We start from the raw sequence: 17,130 nt of genomic DNA, 5'->3' as shown, positions 1-17,130 counted from the left end.
GAATGAAATCGGTATGGTCCAAAAAATACCATAGTATCATTTATGAGATTGATAACAGGCATTATATTCTTTGTGGTGCCATAAACAGTACATATTTGAAGTTTGACGTATATATTGTGTTATGACATCATAATGGGTGATACTCGATACTCGACTCGACTCGAAGCATATTACGTGATTCAGAATCGAATCACCCAGGTACTCGATTTTGCCCAGCCCTGGAATATATCACAAATCTGTGAACTATATTGTTACCAAACAATTTCTTCACCAATATGTCTGTCAAGGTCTCTTATAACATTTGTTAAAATGTTGAAGTTCAACTCCTGTGGGAAACCCAGAAAAAAAGCTGTTAAATTTGACAAATTTGAAAAAATAAAAAATAAAATAAAAAAATTGAAAAGAAATCCTAATCGTCTATAAGTAACTAGGGATGGGTATAATAATGGTTGTTCATGATTTTCAATTGATTGTTAAAATTTGCATGTTATTACAGACTGTTTTGTGGAAAATATATGTAACAGTAATGGCACTGCCAGCATAGGTATACCGTCAGAAGTACACCGTTCTGTAATTCGATACCGAACGATTCAACAACTTCCGTATACTGTATTACTGGGTAAAGCACACATATATAGGCTTAAAATCAGTACAGGGATTCTTCAAATACAGTACTAAGCCAACCAGCACGAGCTAAAACGGTATTTTCTGTATTATTCCGCTCTGTAATATGGACGCAATTGTACCGAAGTAAAAGCGACTATGAACCCAGCACGGCCTTGTGTGAGTTCATTGTCGATCGTGACTGCATGGATCGTCCCGGTTTCACATTCATTTCTGATCCTTGGCTCATTGATCAGCTTGGACCAGCCTCTCATCGGTCCAGGTAACACACTATGAGCAGCGGGGTGGATTATTAAAGCCAATGAACATCAGTTTCAACACTCCAACTGGAATGGCTGGGTGAAGAGAATCAATGCTAATGATGCAAAACAGCGAACACCGATCTAGTTCCATCCCGTTATCGAAGTAAACCGTAATGACCTCAACACCAACAGCGCGCTGGGGTCGCTATAGTGATAGTCGATCTTCCGATTCGGCTGAGGGATGTATAGGTTATATAATAAAGCAAACAGATTTACCAGTCATTCCTACGTTGGGTGGTTTTCACCTTTTGAAATCTTATTTGGGATCAGTTGGTAACATCATGGAAGATTTTGGATTACTAGATGCGATCCAGTTGTTCTATGCTGGAAGCACAACAGTCAGTCGCATCATGGATGGAGGATGTTTTGACAAGGCAAACCGCGCTCACCTCCTCATCGATGCAGCTACCTATCAACATGCCCTGAAAATTGCTATAACTGAGGATGAGCGTCGGGACATGAAATCCTTCATGAAAAAGGTGGCTGTTGGGGAAATGGGAGCCAGACACACCAACCCAGTAGTGCGAGTATTTTAGCGAAGGTTTGAAGAAACGTTCAATCGATTCGCAAAAAGAGCAAGAACACCTGCACTCTGGGTGGAGCACCACTACCTGGTAGAAATGCCCAAGGTCTTTATCAGAACTGATTGTCTCGCAGACCACAATGGAAATCTGTCCTGCATTGTTACCAAGGTGCTTCATAATACCTGCAGGCCATCATCAGTGGTTCTCTTGTTCTTAAACTTTTTTTCGGCATGCCCCTTGAAAATAGTGAAAAACTTCGCTTCCTCCCCTATCGTCATATCGAAAGATATTAAAAAGAGCAAGCAGAATGTTTGCAATCCCAATGCATTGTTTGGTGGCATGGGAGGTATATTATGGTTGTTGAGAGACTTCACAAATATGGAATTCCAGTTCAATACTTTATTAACCCTAGACTGCTCAGGTTGGGGTCAAAAAGACCCCAGGCGAACAAAAATGTGAGCCATATTTTTTTGAGCGGTCGGATTGTTCTTTCCAGACATGTAATCCTCAATGGTGTTATACACTATCATTCGGAATAAAGCATTAGCTGATTATCGCTAATACCTCGCCGCAATGAGCTATTGATTGCGCATGGGTCTGATTTTGCAAGTATAGTGGGCAGACTAAGTAATTATCTCCTCATTGTGATCGGATGGATTTCGACTTTTAGTTGCTGCTTGGCATTGGTTCTGTCACTTGCAGTCTACGAGATGATCAAGAAAATCCTGAAGAAGGTGAAGCTGGCAGTGATGGGTGGTTAGGAAAAGACGGTACCACGTTTTGGAGAAAGACTGCTCCGACTGCCAGTCGAAGTGCAGCGAATATGATAAAGTTTTCACCGGGTCTCACTGGGCCCGCACTAGAAGCTGATAACTGCATCGATTATTGGAAGCTCCTCTTTACACCACAAGTGATAGATTTACTTGTTGAATTTACAAACAAGAAGACACCTGAAGAAGCCCAAAACTACAAATAGAAGTGCAGGGTAGGGCCAAGTAATTCGGTGGAGATGGAAGCTGTCATTGGTCTTCTTCTTCTGGCTGGGGTTCATAAAGCTCATGATTGTCACTTGATGAGTTTTGATATCTTCAAGGTAACAATGTCATGCGAAAGATTCCGATTCACTTTGCGATGTCTTCGGCTTGATGACATTACCACACGCGAAGATAGAAAAAATGACAAATTTGCGATAATTCGAACAATATCGGATATGATATTGAACACCTTCAAGAGAAATTACGTGTTGTCTGAATTTGTGACAATTGACGAAATGCTTTGGGGGTTTCGAGGACGGTGTTCTTTCCGACAGTTATTCGAAACGAACCGGCAAAATATGGCATCAAACTACATGCCCTGTGTGATGCAAAGACTTGCTACACCTACAATTTTGAAATTTATTGCTGGACGTAACTGGACTTACCGTACAAAGTCGACAACTCGGCCAAAGAAGAAGTGACACGGCTGGTGACTGATATATCAGGATCTGGCCGAAACATCACATTCGATAACTGGTACACCAGTATACCCTTGATGACATCATTGCTTCACGACCATAAACTGACAGCAGTTCGCACCCTTTGAAAGAACAAGAGAGAGATACCTCCTGCGTTCATTTCTCGGCGGGGGAGGGAGGTGTACAGCAGCATTTTTGGATTTCAAAAATATATGACACTGCTGTCATATCTTCCAAAGGGCAAAGGCTCAAAGAAAATTCTTACCATGGTGAGCAGCCAGCATCACGATGATAAAATTGATGAAAGCTCTGGTGACGCTCGGAAATCAGATATAATAACATGTTATAATCAAACAAAAGGTGGCGTCGACGTGGCAGACAGAATGGTGGCAAACTATTCCTGTTCTCGCAATTGTAAGCGCTGGCCTCTGACGATCTTCTTTGGATTGATGAACTTGTCTGCATGCAACGGCTATATATTATCTTTGCTGGCTAAATGTAACCGCGCGAAGAAACAAACACACAAAGGATTTGCAATGGAAATTGCACTGACCCTAACAAAGAAAAATGCAGTGTCCACTGTCCAGGCAAAGAAAAAAATACTCACTTACGCGTCCGCACAAAATCGCGTCTAAAAGAATTTTTCCGGGAGAAGACAGTACAATTCCACCAGCAAAGCTCTCCAAAGCTGCACGTGGCAGATGCTGTCTTTGCGGTAGAGCATAAGACCGGAAAACAACAGAGAAAAGTGGAAAATGTGGGGAATTTGTCTGCCAAACATACTCTGTGAAAATAGTGACATGTCAAGAGTGCATGGAGCCGGATGATTCGGATTGAATCTACTTTGTTGTTGTCGTTGTTACTCTGTTGCATTGTTGTATTGTATTGTCTTGTTGTTATTTCTTTGTTATTATAATTAATTGATGGGGGGTGTTTGACCCCATATCGCCATTGGCGTATTGGCGTTACGCCTCAGCCGGAACTTTACAATGGGTAGACAGTAGGGTTCAAAAAGGGAAGATGCATCGTTATAACGTCATGCAAGAGATTATTAGACAGCTGTATAGCGAAATTGGTAAGACAAAAAGCATATTAACTGATGGGGTCTAATCGACCCCACCAGAGCGATCGTGTAACGATAATCCACCTGAGCAGTCTAGGGTTAAACATAACCACGTGCAATGATAGCACATTGATATTTTAGCGATTTTGGTGCCTAACCTAAATCAAAAACCAATGGCAGCTACACGCATATACCAGTTACTCTTCATTCAGGGACATCTTCTTATTAGTGCAAGGTTAGGTATCACTCAAAATTCAGATCAGTGTTTGGGTGGTACGGCGGAATTATGACATTTCAAATCCAAATATAGGCCTAATTAGGATTATTGCCATTGGTGAAACTTGGAAGTTTCAGCACAAATTAAACTTATTTCGTGTTCAAGTAATATCACTTCTCTCAAGCGGCTTCGCGCCTCCCCTCAGATGCTTCCACACCACCTCAGTTTGAGAACCACTGGATTAGAACGTCTGTCTGTCCGCACACGGGAACGACATTGCTGAGTGAGCTGAGCAGAGGAAGAAGGAACTACAATTTTTAAGGCCATAGATGTTGGGTGCTCACTCTCAGTCATCTGTCAGATGCCAACCGGAGAATGGAGGAGGACTTCAGTAGTCATGTACCTGTTCACAGAGACCTTACCAAAACACAGATGAAACGAGATGCAGGGGACATTGACCCTAAAATGGTTTGAGGAAATGAAGCCATTCATCAACGATAGAGAAAAGGCGTTGATCGTGTATTTCTAAACTGGATTCACAAGTACGGGTGATGACGAAGTCGAAATGCTCAGGAGAAGCTGAAGTTAGCATGTCCATGTCCATGCAGAACAACCTGGATGGAAAGTCAGTGACGTCGACCATGGTTGTCATATCCAAGATGAAAGCCCTGTCATCGCCAAGAAAATGTCCTAAGGTAAACGAGTAAAACATACACATTGACCATTGACGTTGTTCAAACGATTGATCATTTTCACCCAGCGGGATATGGCAATTGAGACAAGCTTGCAGTATGAGTTCACTCCTTTCCCGTTGTCCCTGTTCAGAGTGTTCAGCAACAAAAATCAGAAGATCAATAAGGCAGAGTTTTCAAATATAACCATGAAGGCCTGAACAGATCAACTTGACTTGACTAACCAACCACGCTGTACCCTCGTAATTGATGGTGGATGGCTTCTGTACATGGTGAAGTGGGAACAACGTCAGACATGACAGGCAATTGCCAGCAATTTCCTGACCTACTTGCAGTATCTGGGCTGTTGCTTTCAAAATGTCATTGTCGTCTTTGATGGTCACAGCAGTTCAGCCAAAGATACATGTTCTCAAGAAAGACAGCGGCAGAAGTGATCAAACCAGAGACACTACCTCCAACAGAGGGTGCACACTGCATATGCACAACGTTCACTCCGCGGGCACCTGCAGACCCGGGATTTGATTCTTTTACAGAACCCCAGCGATTACGGATGGACAATAGGCGTATGTGGATATGAGCCAGATCATGTACTGGAACCAATGGCTCCTCATGAGCTATTGCAATTCCAAGCTGTAATTGTCAAAAAGATTACAACAAGATGCAACTGCAAGAAGAATGGGGTCACATGCATTTCAATAAAGACCCCAACCGATTCACGGCCGTTATTCGGTGGTGGAATGTGAACATATGCAATGTACATTGTACATACGCCTACCTCACCGCTATACAATGTATAAATTTAGCACAATTGATTGGGTCATGCACATTGCACATTCATTATTCAATACCTCTAACAAATAGTGAGCATGCGTTCCAAACGTCCTTGTTGCGTTATTTTCGTATCGCTGTGGCAAATTGCTGTATATATCCGAACTCAAATAGTTTTCAACGAACCGGCCTCCGTCGAAATGTGGTTGCATCGAATGAAGATCTATCAATTCAGTTGATGTCTGTTGAAAAGATTGTACACTTAATATAAAGACGTTACATTCGTTCTCAAATCAAGTTCAATCTTAATGTCTAACACAGACCTGACCAGTTTACGGCCCGTGACGCGATTTCAACAGTCCCGCAAACAATTGACTTTTTGATATTCATTTCAGTTAATCCACGAGGTATTTTGATGCTATATTTAGCCTATATTTTACGATGGAGACTGAAGCCATTAAGTGATTGCGATATGTCCAAATATCAGTGTAAGTCTGATGATGAATTGAAAAGAATGGCGAAAGCAGCAGTTCATAAAAGATCGTCCTCTAAGCATTGGTTCAACCTGCAGCGACAATGGCCGTGATCAGCCGATTATCACTGCTAAAGATATCTGGCTGACAGTAGATCGCATGAGGACAGTGGAATTACCCAGATATCAGAGACTACGCCAAGCCTAAACTTGGGAGAAAATAATTCGCAATTGGCCTCTGAATGCCACACAATGAGTAAGCCGTTGATGGTAGTTCCGCGTTGCTTGATCCTATTCTTCCCGCAAGGCACAGACTTGTTTGATGAACCAGATTTTGTCTGCATTTCAATTCAAGAACAGGAATAGTTGTATCAAACTTGTCCCGGAAAGAAGATCTCTCTGCATCTCGACTGAGGTCAATATGTCGTTTTACGCATATTATATGGCTGTCTGTCAGTATTTGACCGGTGTTTTGTATGTATACTGTATACTCGTGGTGGATTTTATTATAACTAAAACTATAATGAAAACATATTGTCAAATTGTGATGTCTTACAACATAAGGGTCAGTATGTATGCCAGAAAGCAACAATGATTCAGGTGGCGATAGTGCTAATAGCGGTTGTAAGCTGCAGTAGCGAGAGGGTTAATGGACGGCAACAACGGGTTAATGAGTCTGCGGCAGAAGTGCGAATATTGTTTCTTTTGAAGCATCATTTTAACATCGAATGCGCATAATACGCTGGTCGATCGCTTCCATTTTGTTGACCGGGACTATACATTAGGGGTCTCAAACACGCGACCCTCATTGGCAATTTTAATTTCGAAGTAGGCTATACGACAATATTTTTATGCGAAATATCTTTTTTAGATTTGTTAACTTGAATTTTTTTCTGAAACTACTGCAAAAACCAGACAATAATCACCAAACTTTACTATGGCGTCCCTTTTAAAATGACCATGCGATTGAACTCCAGCAATTATGTTACATTACCTCTTCGTGATAATAAAGAATGACCTTTTTATGATTCGGGAATGAATATTTTGAATTGGGCATCGGCGCGACGTTTTGTAGAAATACTCGAACTAGGACTTAATGAATGATAAAATAAAAATGACTCGAGCTAAGTCTGGTCAAACTTTAAATTCAGAGAAGGACTTGTGACTCAGGAACGCAGTGACTTGGTATATCCGTGGACGCAACAAACCCTCGACCATGTGGAATAGTGTTATATCAGGAGGTCGCAGCTTGCGTTGCTTGGCGTATTTAGCTATCTACGACGGTTGGTATAGCAACTATTGGTATTCTGTTCCCCTTGACGTAGAGCTAGTTACTAGGGATGGTGTGAACCTCTGAAAGGATCAGGTTTTTGTGAACGCGAATATTTTTGAAAGGTTCTGTGTAAACGCGAACGTGAACCTCATGACGTCACGTGACGTCATTTTGCTAATTCCAACCCTACATTTCAGTGAAGTGATGGCCTATACTAATGTACACGATACCTCGCGACGACTCGGGCCACATAAACCCACATTGCTGAAGTACATATAGACATTTTAAGGTTCGTTTGTGAACTTGAAACTCAAAATTTCCGAAGTTTACACGCAGAACGCGAACGTGAACCGCACGTTCACACCATCCCTATTATTTACATCCTGCGTTAGCTCGGGTCTCTATAACCATGTTAATATCGCCAATTAAAAGAGGCGAGTAGTAAAGTAGCTGTACGTGCACGCTCTACAGCTATAACATCAATGAATTCTTGGTGAATAGACATTTCTTACACCATAACATATTCCTCATTGTATTCAAGTTGTTGTATTCATCTATTCCAATAACCGAAGGTAAATCTAACGCTAATTTAATATGACTTTGGTAATGACATGATCAATAGCCAAGTTATCCGAGCCTGGCCGAAACTAGAATGAAGCCTTACTGTTTCACTGCTCCGATACTGGATAAACCTTTATTAAATTCTAAAATATTCTACCTCTAACAGTGGCACGTAAAATGCCCGATAGATACAACATTATAACGAGACAGCCGGGGGCCCGAGACAACTTTTACGATGCCATGATGCATTCGTACTCTCGCATGGTGTTTGTAACTAATTGTTTCCACAAAATATGCCAATCACGATAAAAATTTTATAAAAATAGTTTAAAATACGATTTCTGTCGCTTCATGGGTGAATTCACAATGGCAAATCAGATTTTCACGATGTGTGAGGAATGCCAGTCTGCAAGTTTCCGTCAAATAAACTCTTGGGAAATACATTGAATACCCCTATTAGTGGTGCTGCGAACCGCGGCGCCATCACAAACTAGGAAATTGGCTCACGAGCACCATTGACTTTAAAATCCCTGCTATACATAACTATACACATATTTTGTGATACGATTTTGGATATACAAAGGTATTTCCAATTCTCTTCTAGTTGCTGACGATTACCCTTTACAAGTGTCAGCCGAAAATATTCGGGTTCATTGAATATGCAATTGTGTATTGAAAGTCTGCAGTCGAAGTTACCTCAATGGACGCTGAATTCCGTCTGGAAATTGCGGGGTGAGTAGATTGAACATGAGAAGTATGATACAAAATTCAGTGCAAGCGTAGAATGTTTCTAGGATTTTTGTTTGCACACCACAAATCCATGCTACGCGAAATCCCATATTCTTCATGATCTTGAACAGTATTGTCCGTAACATATCATCACCCCAATTTTCAAAATATTGGATTAGGCCTACATCCGTCTTCGAAATAGATTTTCCGGCATACATTTCATCCCGGACTGCCGTAGGCTATAGCCTATAGGCTCCTTTGATTTCTCAAACAGGCATTATGACTTGAGCATTGTCCTACGAGTGTGGTGAAAGTACTCTATATGTTATTCAGTTTGATTTGGCTAAGAATTATAACGATATTAAGTCACATTAGACCACTCTTTACCATTTCAGAACAGTATATCGCCATAGTTATTGCAACACAAACACAATGATGTGGAGTTGCTTGCTTCTAAAAGCTACTTTGATCATCACATTTAATCCACTCGTGGTAAATGATCTGGTCTGAAATCAGGATTTACCTAAACAGACCTCCGCATTTGGGTTTTTGAGATTATAACATTGACGATAATTTGGTGTTTTTTTCGGCTATCACTATAATTTGTAGTCGAATCACGAAAATTTATCTGTAGAAGTGTAATTTCGTGGTCGAGTCGAAGAGTTGACCTTTTTTAGTCAACTCGCCGGTGATTACAGTTTAATTGCTCTTTTTTCGGTTCCCAATATTTGGGGGCAATGATCGGTGTGCTGCTAAAAAAAAGGGGCGATGAGTCAAAAAAGGTTGGGAACCACTGGGCTATAGTAAGACAACTGCAATTATCTAGTTGTCAAGTCCGCCACAGTGATGAAAAAAAGAGTCTGCGCTCTGCTGACGCAGAATGAGGCAAAAGGATCTGCACTGCACGATGTATGATTTGAGTTATGATTTGGTAGATCTTGAGTCAATTGCGTAAACGAATTGAGTGATTGTTCTAATAAGACGACCCAAAAATTGACTCAGCCGGTAATTTTATAGACTACCAACAGCATACAGTCCATGACCCGGTTCTTTACTTTTAGACGGAATGAGGAAGAAATCTCAGAGCTCCAACAATTTATATTCGGAATCAGTGATGCACTAGCTTTCTGATAAACCGATTTTATCAGATTGTGACTGCCATCTATACCAGATATAGTTGCTTCAAGGTTATTATTCACGAAACACACTAGAAAGCACACAGTAGACACGTAAACATCTATTTAATGTATTGTAATGTCGAATCGCCATTCCACGGGATACTAATTCTTTCCGGCGTGTTCATTCTCTGGTCAGAGATTCGATGAGTTTTCGATGCTTCGGAAACTTCTTTACCAAATCCTGTCTTTTCCTCATTTCTAAATCTTCGTATTCGAACCCTGGTACATCGGTTACGCCAAGAAGACTGTGTCTGCCCTTCTTCGAAAATCGCAACCTAGATGCGAAGTAATCCCCTAAATGTGATAATGCAAGTTCAAGCGGCATGTCGAAAGACGCATCACGCATTTCGCAATATGCGTGCCATATATGACTTCAGAAATTGAGTGACTTGCACTTGCACAGAGACATCAATAATGTAAATGAAAATTTTCGAGGGCAGTACGGTGTCGCTTCCTGGGTGGTTAAAAGTTAAGTTCTCTTTCAGTAGCATTTTAATAGGTTTTGCCTACTTGCGTTGCTTACTCGCCGTTTTCGAATAATTATGATTTTAGACTAGTACTTGTACGTGATATTTCTTTTATTTTTCAGTCAAATTAGGCCTACAATACATTTTAAGGTAATTGCCTACTTCTGCTGAGTTTCATCGATGACTACTTGTACCATTTCCAGATACCTCATGGTTTTCCACAATACAATACCCGAAAATGAAAAAAAACTATACTACCAGGCAATAAGTAAATTTGTTTTCAAGTCATTAATGCAGCATGTTTTTGACTGATAGAATACTGAAGATGCCGCGTCTTACTGGGTGGGTGGGCTATCATGTCATTGTCACGCAGTCGATATACAACTACATCAACCGAATAGCTCGGAACCAAATTATTTAGAGTTCGGAGACGCGATGCTGGAGTAAAGTCTTTCGATGTGAATATATGACGCTTTAGTTTATCGTTACACTATGGCTGGATTCCAGTATTAATGAAAATGGAAATTTCATATATGCTGATTACAAGTAATTTTCCTACCGAGTAATTGGTTTGCAAATAAAATGTCTTTCAAAACAAAGCGCATAATACATACGGAATAAAAACGATATATTCACTGCAAATGGCTACGTGGATATTGAAATGTCTTGATGGACTAGTATTTAACCCTGACCCACAGTTAGGGCACTATTGGGCCCTAGAACATGTGAATATGTGGCATGAATATCAAATCAAAACTGACAGAAGACAACGAATAATTTGTAATGCATGAAAATGATGGGACACTTATATCGGGTGGGCGAAAAAGATATATCTCAGATGTCAGATCATTGTCTGGTAATCTCAAGCGCAGACTAATAACAGTAGAGGGTGCAGTAATATTAGTTCAATAGGCATATAGTCTACTTGCGATAAATATAATGAATGCAAATCTGAAATTATCGGAACCCACCTCTTTTAATCACCATAAAGAATGTTCTCGTCGGTCTCCCTAGATTAGTTTTTGTGAGTTTTCCGGTGGCATGATCGATGACGAATATAGACAGTTGCGCTCCCGCTTAGAAATGCCACAACTCATCTGAGTTCAATCGGTGAAAACTGGAGAATTCGTCGTTCTGCCAAATTGACATACAATGATATGAATAGTTCATATCTGTTATACACATCACAGGTCCACACAGCATAACTTTTTTGTGGTGACAAAACTATTTCCAAGGGTCATTGAATCCGAATATAACATTCGTGTCTTTTAATTAGCTCAATTATTTGATATATTGTGGAGGTTGGTTGCAAAACATTTTATAAACAGGTCATGGCACACCAAAGCACTGTAACACGAAACCACAAACGGCAATAAATATTTCGGATTGAGTTTGCGTAGATAATGTTCTGTCGTGAAAAACTTCACAGATTGGAGTCATTTCAAAGTCGGAAAATCTGTGATCGATCATACTTGCAATCAGATTTTTTAGGTTTGGTTTTGCTGACCGCTAAGTCGTTTGAAGAGACCCGAAGTGTTTCATTTAAATACCAAATATTAGCCATGTTTGCTTGAACGAATCATTTAAATATTTTTTAGGATACTGTCAGTGCAGACTCACAGAAAAATGTTTCTGGTACTGCACTATCTCATGCAGCTTAAATGATCGTGACAGCGACCAAACGGCCTGCCCCACACGGCCACCGAACAAGTGTGCTGTACAATCTAACAAAGACCGATTGCAGGCTTCTGCTTGTTATGTTTCCGCAAGTAAAACCGCTCATCGTGTGTCATAAATCAGAAATAAACATTGACGAGTATCGAAGGTGCACCTCATTTGTGAATAACTCTTTGATTCAGCTGTTAGCTCTATCTCCATTTATTCCTTTTTCCGAACGTGAACCATTGATCGTAGACCAGACATAGCAGGAAACAACCATTACTTTTCTACTGTAGTTGTAAGTCCAAATTTTGAGAAACCGTTCGCGTTGACACAGAACCTTTCAAATAGATTCGCGTTCATACGAGGCTGAACCTTTCAGGGGTTCGAACCATCCAAAGAAATTAGGTTCAATAAAGACCCCAACCGTCTCACGGCCGTTAATCGGTGGTGGAATGTGTACATGTGCAATGTACATTGTACATACGCCTACCTCACGGCTATACAATGTATAAATTTAGCACAATTGATTGGGTCATGCACATTGCACATTCATTATTCAATACCTCTAACAAATAGTAAGCATGCGTTCCAAACGTCCTTGTTGCGTTATTTCCGTATCGCTGTGGCAAATTGCTGTATATATCCGAACTCCTATAGTTTTCAACGAACTGGCCTCCGTCAAAATGTGGTTGCATCGAATGAAGATCTATCAATTCAGTTGATGTCTGTTGAAAAGATTGTACACTTAATGTAAAAACTTTACATTCGTTCTCAAATCAAGTTCAATCTTAATGTCTAACACAGACCTGACCATTTTACGGCCCGTGACGCGATTTCAACAGTCCCGCAAACAATTGCTTGAAATGTAGAAAACGAAACCTATGTTTGAATGGCGATACATGGACTAAAACCATATGATGTCTAAATAACGTTTCGATTCAAGCTCAGACTTGCAGCATATGTGGTTACATGCATTTTAAACCAGAAATTGTCCGAATGTACTCAACGCATGTAGGTGGTGCAATTTAGAACGATACCGAAGTCAGAAAACTCTCCTAATAGTGTTATGAAGCAAGTCGTGTAAATACAAGAAGTGTTTCAAGTCGTGTTGAGTAGAGTAAATTTGACGAAATTGATATGGGAAATTGAAGCATTTGGCGGGCCGGATTACAGAATATAAACATTATACCGTAATCGCGTATTCATCCACCTATACAAGGAATCGATTGCATTTGATGTAAACTTTAAGTTTAAAGCATAGAGACCAAGAACAGTATTTAATGAATTTATTTACAACAGCTATTGAACTCAATCAGAGATCTGTGGTCGTTCGATATTGTCAACTAGTTTTTCGAATTCTGGTTGCATGTCGTACGCAGTAACCCTTAGTGAAGATTGCACGTGGACATCAGTTATATTGGAACGCAGCCCTCCTTGTTAATGTTCGTGGCAGTGTTGGGATCAAGTCACTACCTTCGAGTCACAAGTCATCTCGAATCATTCCACACTTTGACTCGAGTCAAGTCAAATCACGAGTCAAGTCACTCGATTTTCGAGGTTACTCGAGTCAGGTCAAGTCACGAGTCAAGTCACTCGATTTTTGGAGGTGACTCGAGTCAAGTCGAGTCAAGTCGAGTCAAGTCGAGTCAAGTCGAGACAAGTCGAGTCAAGTCGAGTCAAGTCGAGTCAAGTCGAGTCAAGTCGAGTCAAGTCGAGTCAAGTCGAGTCAAGTCGAGTCAAGTCGAGTCAAGTCGAGTCAAGTCGAGTCAAGTCGAGTCAAGTCGAGTCAATTCGAGTCAAGTCGAGTCAATTCGAGTCAATTCGAGTCAAGTCGAGTCAAGTCGAGTCAAGTCGAGTCAAGTCGAGTCAAGTCGAGTCAAGTCGAGTCAAGTCGAGTCAAGTCGAGTCAAGTCGAGTCAAGTCGAGTCAAGTCGAGTCAAGTCGAGTCAAGTCGAGTCAAGTCGAGTCAAGTCGAGTCAAGTCGAGTCAAGTCGAGTCAAGTCGAGTCAAGTCGAGTCAAGTCGAGTCAAGTCGAGTCAAGTCGAGTCACGAGTCAAGTCAAGTTGAAATTTCAAAGTACTAGACATGATTCAAAGTCACTACATTTTGCTAACTGTTTTAAATACAGATGAAGTATCCATTTATTCTGAATCGAGGAACGAATGAAGAGTTGATTATGCGCGCAAAAGACGCTGTATCGCTCACGCATACGTAGATCTGCTCAACTACGCCAGTATAGCGGTATAGCTTCAATCTTCAAATATCAGTCAAAATACAGGATAACATACGAAACCTCAGAAAGTTTAAAAATGAGATAGTTCAATACCCTACCCACCTACATATCAATGATATACAATTATAAACGTATGAGCGATATTCGTTTGATTTCAAATATATACAAGAGGGTTGGTTGAGGTGAGCAGGTTTACGAGAACGTAAGCTGTTGTATAAGCTCCGATCACTGCGTTTGCGATCAATTTATTTTGGATATAACAATGGAGGTTCGGTAAAACGTACAATCATTGATCCATTGGTTGGCAATCCGAACTTATACAAGATACAGCGATTCAGTCGACATCGATTACTTGATGACTTGAAATTGACTCGTAAATTTTTTTCGAGTCACGAGTCAATCTGCATTTCTGAAGCGTCGAGTCAAGTCAAGTCATTTTCCCGAGCTGACTCGAGTCATCCCAACACTGGTTCATGGTCGAAAATGTATGCAGACCCGAAAAGAGCAAGTAGTTTAATGTTCATCCTTCTCAGGCTGGCAAACTTCGATTCATTAAACTTTTTCAAACTTTCAGAATAAAATTTCATTTCCTGAGTAAAAACTTTCGGCGGGCCGGATCCGGCCCGTGGGCCGTATGTTGCCCGCCCCTGCGTTATAAGGATACTTTTGAGTTTAGGCAACCAATGCAGAATGACAAATGACACTCCGTGTAGGTGTAATTTGTGAAAATATCTTAGGTTATCGTGCTGCAGGAGCTATTTTGTCCAGCCTTTATGACCATTTCACTCTTAAGTGACGCAAACTGTTCTCTAGTACACTTTTTACTTCACTAGTCTGTCAGGGTAACTTCGCAATGTTTACAAAACATTCTTAATTTCTAGCTGCAACTTCTAAACATAAGTCTTCATTAACAGTCAATTGAATACTAAATCCTTTTGCGATCTGTCCCAACGGGTTGAAACCTCTCCACTGAAGCCATTTTCTCCTGCTATGTACATAGCCACTATTTCATTGAAAACTTCAAGATGAGATGCAGAACAGATATAATTAGGTCGGACGCGATATGATCATTGCAAAATCTTTTTGCCAACTTTCGGGAATGCCTCATGTTTCGGTTAAACCGAAATGCGTTGGCGGTAGTGTTACACTTCATTATTCTATTAACCCCAACGTATATCTATGTGAAAGAATTTTCGCCTCTTGTTCATATCAATGGCCGAGTCTCGGATCTCCAAACACACGGGCATTTATGCAGTTTAAACCAGGCTTCAATTAATATTTTCGCAAGCATGTTAAGGTTGGAGGATAATTGAGCTAGATTTGAACTAAAACTTGAGTGGATCCAAGGAGACCATGACGGACAAAATACAAATGGTTGACAACCCCTGCTATACTGGATTTCTGCGCCGTTTATAATAATTGCTGAATACCACCGGGCATTATGAATGGGAACATTTATTGGACATCTACAGTGTATGTTTCCAAGTGAGCAATTAAATATATTAATATAATTTTCATGAGCCCAAATGGGTGGGAAAAACTGGCCTTTCAAGAAAACGTATATTTTAAATCTTGATCAAGAAGCATTTTCGAAAATCAGGTGCCTGGGTCGCACACAAGCCTGAAACTTACCAATGTATTTGAATAACATACAGCTAACACGGCATACAGAATTGCTAGTTGTATTGTCATTCTTTCCACCGCCATCTCGTTCGTACTATGAAGCTCATACATCTCGATTATACTCTGCGTATTGTTTAACGTACCCGGAGGTCAATTCTATCCATGTAACGGGCATGGATAACATGCATGTACAACGCGGATCAAGATGTTTCAGAAATAGCTTCAGCTTGTAACATTTGATGGTTTGTGCTAGGTACGGCAACTTATCGGTTCATCTACTTCAAACATATCAACGTTGTCGAATCGGTCTCCATGAAATTATCAGAGATGATTGACACGAAGTAAAGTTATTTAAATACCAATCACTGCGCCAGCTGGATTTACGTTTAATTGCTAGTCAATGATTCTGATTTACACGCAATATTTTAATATCACAGTTCATGGGAGCAGGTCTAGATTGTGTCACGGAAAAGCAGTCTTACATGCTTCGATGCAAATATAATGACACGACCTCGCTACCCAGTCGGCACCGCCTAATACGGACACCGGATAACCCGAGCAGCCGCTTTATTCGGCTAAAATGTTCGAGTACGGAACAAAGTAAAATGTAAACGTAAAACAACTATCGCTAATTCGAACAATTATCCGCTCAATACGGACACATGTTCGGAATTCTTATCGTTAGATAGGCTCCTTGTGGTACAGAATTTGAATATTGCAACGAACAACACATTCATACTCGCAATTTATTCACTATAAGCTTTTCAACTTACCCTCGTTATCGTTATCGTGTTATCGTGTGGGCCCACCGCAGTATATTGTCTTTTGTCGATGTAGCCTAAAATAGCGCTATTTGCATCTCCGTAAATGAATTTCCGCGGGCTAAAATTTTGCTTTAATTCCTACTGTTTGTGGTGCACTTTTATCAAGTGTGAATCCTGTTTCAGACCTTGCTGCATGATTTATAGCTGTATTTGAAGAATTACTGCATACTATGTTAATCCTATTTTACGCGTCTGTTACACAGTAATACAGTATACCAGTGCTTTTCAACCTTTTTGAGCTCCATTCGCACTTTTTTTGTGAAATAAATTTCATTCGCACAAACTAATCGAAAATTGTTATACAAATAGATGAAGATAGACCTACTCAACATTTGTTCAGATGTGCAACAAATTGGATAACTATGTAGCTTAAGCTATCAAATGTCTCATTAAAAAGGCAAATTTTTTCGCTCGTTTTACTTCCAATTATTTCAATACAATCCTTCTCGACCAAACAATGTTGTT

At 40.4% G+C, this 17,130-nt stretch overlaps 2 long non-coding RNA genes across 2 annotated transcripts in view; one reads left to right on the top strand and one right to left on the bottom strand.

Annotated features, from left to right (window-relative positions):
• LOC145453786 (uncharacterized) overlaps positions 1–17,130 on the top strand; it is a 495,978-nt gene that overhangs the window by 439,924 nt on the left and 38,924 nt on the right. The gene's annotated exons all lie outside the window — the stretch shown is intronic.
• Positions 9,851–14,732, bottom strand: LOC145454629 (uncharacterized). Its single transcript, XR_013920187.1, has 3 exons — positions 12,549–14,732; positions 11,295–11,457; positions 9,851–10,150 (listed from the first exon to the last, which is right to left on the bottom strand). It is a non-coding gene; the product is annotated as an uncharacterized LOC145454629 (long non-coding RNA).

This window comes from Botryllus schlosseri, chromosome 13 (genome assembly GCF_051294905.1).
Source record: "Botryllus schlosseri isolate E-star chromosome 13, Bs_hap1, whole genome shotgun sequence".
NCBI lineage: Eukaryota > Metazoa > Chordata > Ascidiacea > Stolidobranchia > Styelidae > Botryllus > Botryllus schlosseri.
The sequence above is the reverse complement of the archived record's forward strand: the minus strand, read 5'-3'. Positions and strand labels throughout refer to the sequence as shown.